This window comes from Arachis ipaensis, chromosome B4 (genome assembly GCF_059453495.1).
Source record: "Arachis ipaensis isolate K30076 ecotype BB chromosome B4, ASM5945349v1, whole genome shotgun sequence".
Classification (NCBI taxonomy): domain Eukaryota; kingdom Viridiplantae; phylum Streptophyta; class Magnoliopsida; order Fabales; family Fabaceae; genus Arachis; species Arachis ipaensis.
In genome coordinates, this window is record NC_142439.1 from 122,574,669 (window position 1) to 122,582,517 (window position 7,849).

Consider the following 7,849-nt stretch of genomic DNA (forward strand, 5'->3'; position numbering starts at 1 on the left):
AAGAGATATGCATTCAAGCTTGCTTTCATGTAGAACAGAAGTGTTTGTCAGGCACGCGTTCATAAGTGAGAATGGTGATGAGCGTCACATAATCATCACATTCATCATGTTCTTGTGTGCGAATGAATATCTTAGAGAAGAAATAGACTTGAGTTGAATAGAAAAACAGTAGTACTTTGCATTAATTCATGAGGAACAGCAGAGCTCCACACCTTAATCTATGGTGTGTAAAAACTCTACCGTTGAAAATACATAAGAACAAGGTCCAGTCATGGCCGAATGGCCAGCCCCCATAAAGGTCTAAGATAGCATAAAACTAATCAAAGATCAGACATTTAACATGAGAGTAAAAGGTTCTATTTATACTAAACTAGTTACTAGGGTTTACAGAAATGAGTAAATGATGCAGAAATTCACTTTCGGGCCCACTTGGTGTGTGCTTGGGCTGAGCATTAAAGCTTTCACGTGTAGAGGTCTTCCTTGGAGTTAAACGCCAGTTTTTAACCTGTTTCTAGCGTTTAACTCTGCTTTGCAACCTGTTTCTGGCGTTTAACTCCAGAATAGGGCAGAGAGCTGGCGTTGAATGCCAGTTTGCGTCATCTAAACTCGGGCAAAGTATGGACTATTATATATTGCTGGAAAGCCCTGGATGTCTACTTTCCAACGCAATTAAGAGCGCGCCATTTGGAGTTCTGTATCTCCAGAAAATTCACTTTGAGTGCAGGGAGGTCAGAATCCAACAGCATCTGCAGTCCTTCTTCAACCTCTGAATCAGATTTTTGCTCAAGTCCCTCAATTTCAGCCAGAAAATACCTGAAATCACAGAAAAATACACAAACTCATAGTAAAGTCCATAAATGTGATTTTTATTTAAAAACTAATAAAAGTATACTAAAAACTAACTAAATCATACTAAAAACTATGTAAAAACAATGCCAAAAAGCGTATAAATTATCCGCTCATCACTAAACTTCAGGAACAAAAGGTATATTTTATCCCTTTTTTTAGGAGTGTTAAGGGGCTAGCTAGGGGTGGCAAAGCGGGTCGACCCGCCCCATAAACGGGGCGGGTAAAATGGGTTCAAAATACTAGCCCGCACCCACTTTATGGTGGATTGGCGGGTCGGCGGACTAGCCCGCTTCACTCTTTTTTTTTTTAAATAAAATTCATTAAAATTAACCAAAAAATAATAATTAAAAAATCAAATACAAATAAAAAAAGTTAAATTATAATATAATTTTGTTCACTATATTTTTTTTTAATTTTAAACTTCAATAAAATTGTTCAAAATAATATTTGTCAATAAAATCATCTTTATTTTAAAAAATAAGTCACATAATTTGAGTAAATATACGAAATTGTAAAATAAAATAAATAAAATTAATAACTAAAAGAAGAATAAAAATAAAAACAAAAAAAATGTTTGAAAATTCTATAATTATTAATTTTATAATAATAATCACTCTTTTATTTAATAAATAAAAAAAAAAAGTAAAAATGTTCGACCCGGCGGACCGACCCGCCCCGCCCCGCCAAAACCCACCAATTTGGCGGTGTGGATTTGGCGAATTTTTTTAATTTGACGGCTTTAAATCCTAACCCAACCAGCCTTTTTTAGTGGGTTTAGCGGGTTGGCCCGACGGGTTCAACCCGTTTTGCCACCCTTAAGGCTAGCAGATTTTGTGATTTATAGCCATCAATGATATTTTTAATGGTGTGATAGGGGTGTTCGCGGTGCGGTTTGGATCGGTTTTGAGTCAAAAATTCATCCGATCCGAACACAAATTTTACTTGCGGTGCGGTTTGGATTGGATGCTTTTAAAAAAAAAATCCGATCCAATTTCAAGCGGTTTAGATTGGATTGGATTTGCGGTTTATAAATTAAAAAAATTAAATACATATAACAAGTCTCAACATCAAATTTTAAATAATTAACAATGACATAACAAGTCTCAATAATATTATAAAAAGCCAATGATAACATAACGATAGAAATAAAATTATAAGTTAGTTAAAATAAATAAATAAATAATATTTTGAACTTAAAATATTTATTAAATAATAATAATACATGAATAATATAAAAATCTATAAAAAATTGAACATGTTATAAGTATAATTATAAATATAATAATAAAATAATAATATTATAGCACATTGTGCGGTTTGGATTGGATTGGATTGGTTATGAAAAGTAGATCCAAAATCCGATCCGATCCAGCGGTTTGTAAAAAATAGAATCCAATCAAATCCGAATTAGTGCGGTTTTAATTGATTTTCGGTTTGGATTGGATTGGATGAGCGGTTTAATTTGGATCGGTTTGGATTTGAATACCCCTAGGTGTGAGATTACATCTAGTGGTGCAGGATTATTCAATTTTCTTTTGATAGTTAAGTGCTGACCAAAATTTAATAAAAATACTAACCTCCTAGACTTTCTCTTTTTTTTTAAAAAGAAAATTCCCCTTAAACGACGTGACTTTGGATTAAAGAAAAAACAAATGTGCCTTTTTTTTTGTCATGAACAAATTGAGTTGAAGAGTTCAGATGAATGTTCTAAAAACTGGACTGGATTGATCGATTTGATCAGTCTAACTGTGAATCGGCAGTAATTATGGTTCGGTTTGTCCCTTAAAACTGTTTTTCCAAGAACCGAAGAAAAACTGCCGAACCGGTCGGTTTCTGGCCGGTTGATCGGATAGAGAACCGACCGGTTTAAAAGAAACGGCGTCGTTTTTGGCAAATTTGGCTTACTTTCATCTTGGTTCTGAAGCTCCTTCGTTTCTTTCTCCGTTTCTCCCTCCCTTTCTTTCATACACAGAAACTCAGCCAAAAAAACCTAGCACTGTAAGCCTACACCACCGCCGCAAGGAGTGGCATACTGCCGCCGTCCGTCCGTCTATCTAGCTTCCCTCGTGCTCCAAGTCTTCAACCCCTGTTCGCTGTTACCGATCGCAGCTGCTTCCTCGAGCTCGGCGTCCGTCGTCTTTGTCTGTTCAGCCGCGCTTCCGCCGCAGTTTGTTTGCCGTTCACGTTCGCGTCTTCGTTCAGCCATCGTCTTCGTTCGCGTTCTTCGCTGTTCAAGTTTGCTCGGCGTTCACCGTTCGCGTTCACTCGCCGTTCACCATTCGGGTTCGCGTTCGTCTGGAAGCCACGTTGCTCTGCTTCAAACTCTGCGACCAACCCGCGCGCTCCACCTAGCCGTCGAACTGCTCTCTTTTGTCGCCGCCGTGAGTTCCCTAAACCCGCCACCAGACAATACACTCACACAGCACCAATACTCTTTTTCAAACTCTGCAACTTCTTATTTCTATTACAACAAGTAATTATTTGATTTAGTAGTGGTTTGGATTTTTTTCATAGACTGAATTAAAGTTTAAGTTTTACAATAAGTAATTATTTCGTTTTAAGTTTACCGCACTCAACATGTTTGATGAAATGCTTTAACCATATTTCAGGTTGGTTTTATCATTTCTAGCTTTTAGAAACTTAGTAAGTTGATTGCATGTGAAATTAGAATACTTGGATCTTAGAAATTAGGAAATTTTAGCTGCACAAATAGCATCTTTGTAGAAAACATATTAGCATGATGATTCCACTTGCATTAGTGTTCTTCTTGTAAGTTTTTGGGCTGTTGTTGTTTTAATTTGCTAAATTGTTAGGTTTCTGCGATTTAATTTGTTGGATTTTCTATTTAGGTCTTGTTCTTGTTTATTTGCTAAATTGTTGTAATGAATATTGTTGTCTTTGAGATTCTTGCTGGATATTGGTGATCATTGATTTATTATATGCTTCATGTTTTCATTGTTTTCTTCTTCTGAAGGAAAAAAAAATTCTGTTTTCATTGTTTTGTTGATTGTTTGTTTTGTTTCAAACTCCGCCTATGTTACACTTGCGGTACATAGCCGGTCCCAAGCCCGGATAAAGGAGGAGGGTTGTGTTAGGTCTTCGGCAACCAACATAAAAATATAGCCGAACCCCCATGACATGAATCAAAGACATTATTGCGCTAAAGCTAGGTCGTTGCCCGGAAGCAACGCGCCGTATGGCTCGAGTACGGTGTCGAAGCAAGAGCCGCTGCATCGGTGCCCGGATGTAGTGTTAAATGAGCAAGGGTTCTCGCGTTTTCGTGAACGGACGAGGGTAAATAAGCTAGTTCACAAAGGAAAAGGTAAAGGTCGAAGCGACAGAAGGTTGAGATTTGGGACATGGAACATAGGCACTCTAACAGGAAAGTCCATGGAGGTGGTGGACACCATGACAAGGAGGAAGATTAACATTATGTGCCTACAAGAAACGAAATGGGTTGGTGCAAAGGCTAGGGAGTTGGATACTTCTGGTTTCAAACTTTGGTATACAGGAAAGGTGAAGAATAGGAATGGGGTTGGAATAATTGTGGATAAGCAATGGAAGAAAGACGTAGTGGATGTCAAGAGGGTGGGAGATCGGATCATCTCTATCAAACTTGTGGTGGAGGGAGGTGCTTTCCATGTGATTAGCGCCTATGCACCGCAAGTGGGTTCGGACGAACAACACAAGATAAGGTTTTGGGAGGATCTAGAGAGTTTGGTTCAAGGCATACCTTTGGGAGATAAGATTTTCTTAGGAGGAGATTTAAATGGCCATGTTGGGAGAGAAGTGACTGGATATGGGAGTATTCACGGAGGCCATGGTTTCGGGGTGATCAATGCCGAGGGTAAAACTATTTTGGACTTTTCCTCAACTTTTGATCTTCTCATCGCAAATACATGTTTTAAAAAGAGAGACGAACATCTTATAACCTATAAGAGTGGCATGACAAGCTCTCAAATCGACTTCTTCTTGTTGAGGAGAGTCGACCGGAAATTTTGCATTAACTGTAAAATTATCCCGGGAGAGAGTTTGACAACACAACATAGGGTGCTCGTCATGGATTTTCGCGTTGAGCAAAAATTGAGGAAAAGACATCATACGAAGAACCCAAGGACGAGGTGGTGGCGGATGAAAGGGGAGGAACAAAGAAGCTTCCTAAGACGGGTAGGAGAAGAGGCAAAGTGGGATGGGAATGGAAGCGCGGAAGAAATGTGGAGGGAGATGGCAGAAGTTATTAGAAGAACAGCAAAAGAAAGTTTTGGTGAATCTAAAGGAATAGGACCAAGAGACAAGGAGTCCTGGTGGTGGAATGCGAGTATACAAGAAAAGATAAAGATAAAAAGGGAATGCTTTAAAGAGTGGTCTTTATGCCGCAATGCAGATAACTGGGAAAAATATAAGGCGGCTAAGAAAGAGACAAAAGTGGCTGTAAGTGAAGCAAGAACAAGAGCATATGAGGGTCTCTACCAGTCTTTGGGCACGAAAGAAGGAGAAAAAGGTATATATAGAATCGCAAAGAGTCGGGAAAGAAGAACGAGAGATTTGGATCAGGTTAAGTGCATAAAGGATAAGGATGGAGAGGTGTTGGCTCAAGAGGAGAAGATTAATGAAAGGTGGAAGAGCTACTTCTACGAGTTATTTAATGAGGGACAGAAGACTCTTCCGAGCCTTGGTCGATTATGCACAAGGGAAGAAGATCAAAACTTTAACTACTATCGAAGGATTCGAGACTTCGAGGTAAAAGAGGCTCTAAAGCAGATGAAAAATGGCAGGGCAGTAGGACCTGATAATATCCCGATTGAGGTTTGGAAGGGTCTTGGAGGAAAAGGCATCAACTGGTTAACCAAGCTTTTTAATGAGATTTTAAGGTCAAAGAAGATGCCTGATGAGTGGAGAAAGAGCACCTTGGTACCTATCTACAAGAATAAGAGGGATATACAAAGTTGCGGAAACTATAGAGGGATTAAGCTTATGAGTCATACTATGAAGTTATGGGAAAGGGTGATAGAACGGAGGTTGAGAAAAGAGACACAAGTAACAGAGAACCAATTTGGATTTATGCCAGGCAGATCTACCACTGAAGCGATATACCTATTAAGAAGGATGATGGAGAGGTATCGTAGTAATAAAAGGGATCTACACATGGTGTTTATTGATTTGGAAAAAGCGTATGATAGAGTACCAAGGGAGGTCTTATGGAAGGTTTTAGAAAAGAGGAGAGTAAGGATCGCATATATTCGGGCAATTAAAGACATGTATGATGGGGCCACAACTAGTGTGAAGACTCAAGGTGGTGTGACAGAGGAATTCCCTATTGGTATAGGATTACACCAGGGATCATCCTTAAGTCCATACCTTTTCACATTAGTCTTGGAAGTACTCACAGAGCACATCCAAGAGCCTGTGCCATGGTGCATGCTTTTTGCCGATGATATCGTCCTTATGGGAGAGTCAAGGGAAGACCTAAATAAGAAGTTGGAGTTATGGAGAGAAGCTCTAGAAGTGTATGGTCTGCGCATAAGCCATAGCAAGACGGAATATATGGAATGTAAGTTCAGTCTGAGAAGGGAAAACTCCAATATAGAGGTGAAGATTGGAGAAAACATCCTGCGAAAAGTTAAAAGTTTTAAGTATCTTGGGTGCATCATACAGGATAATGGAGAGATTGAACAGGATGTAAATCATAGGATCCAAGCAGGTTGGTCAAAATGGCGGAGTGCATCTGGTTTTATATGCGACAAAAAAGTGCCTTTAAAACTTAAAGGTAAATTCTATCGCACCGCTATAAGACCGACTATGCTATATGGTACGGAGTGTTGGGCGGCTAAAGGGGAGCACGAACATAAGTTGAGTGTGGCAGAGATGAAGATGTTGAGATGGATGAGTGGTCATACGCGATTGGATAAAATAAGGAATGAAGATATAAGGGAGAGAGTTGGAGTAGCACCCATTGTGGAAAAGATGGTTGAATCGCGTCTCAGGTGGTTTGGACATGTGGGAAGAAGACCGATAGAACATCCAGTCAGGAGGGTGGATGAGATGGAAGATGGACAAAGGGCGAAAGGCAGAGGAAGACCTAAGAAGACCATCCATGAGGTGGTCAAACGAGATCTACATGTAAACGGTCTCTCTGTAGACATGATACATGACAGAGCACAATGGCGTCATTTGATTCATGTAGCCGACCCCACTTAGTGGGACAAGGCTTTGTTGTTGTTGTTTTGTTGTTTGTTTTGTTTCAGAAATTATTTTTTTGTGATCAATGCTCAAACTCTAAATGCTGTTCTACTGGTTTTGGTGTGTTTGTTTTGTTTCAGAAATCAATTTTTTGTTATCAATGCTCAAACTCTGAATGTTGTTCTTCTGTTTTTGTTTTGTTTCATAAATCAATATTTTGTGATCAATGCTCAAACTCTGAATGTTGTTCTGCTGTTTTTGTTTTGTTTCAGAAATCAATTTTTTGTGGTCAATGCTCATACTCTGAATGTTGTTCTATTTTGTTTTAAGGCTGTGTTTGGAAGAGGTGATTGATTTCTGAGTGTTGTTTTGTTTTTGTTTTAAAGCTGTGTAATGTGTTCAATTTTCATTTTGTAGAAAATTCTTTGAGGTACATGAGAATTAAGAAGGAAGACTATTTCAACGGTATTACTCTGTTGATTCTGGTTTGCTACAAGCTTGAACATAGAATTGAAGAGAGAAACCTTTTATTATTTCATCATTGGCCTATTTTTGGCATTGCATATCATTGTAGTTTGTTTATTCATAGAACTAGTTGTTTATGATCTCCTTTTGAAGTAAAAAAAATGCAGTAGAAGAGTGTTTAGAACCAGTTGCTTTATTCATTAAATTTTTATAGAATTAGGTGTTTATTATAAAACGGTTTTCCCGGTTGAACGACGGTTGAACCAATGAACTAGTGAACCAGTAACTAAAACGGTTTGATGACCGTTCCGGTTTTTAGAACCTTGGTTCAGATTCATTCACTTAGGTTATGCCC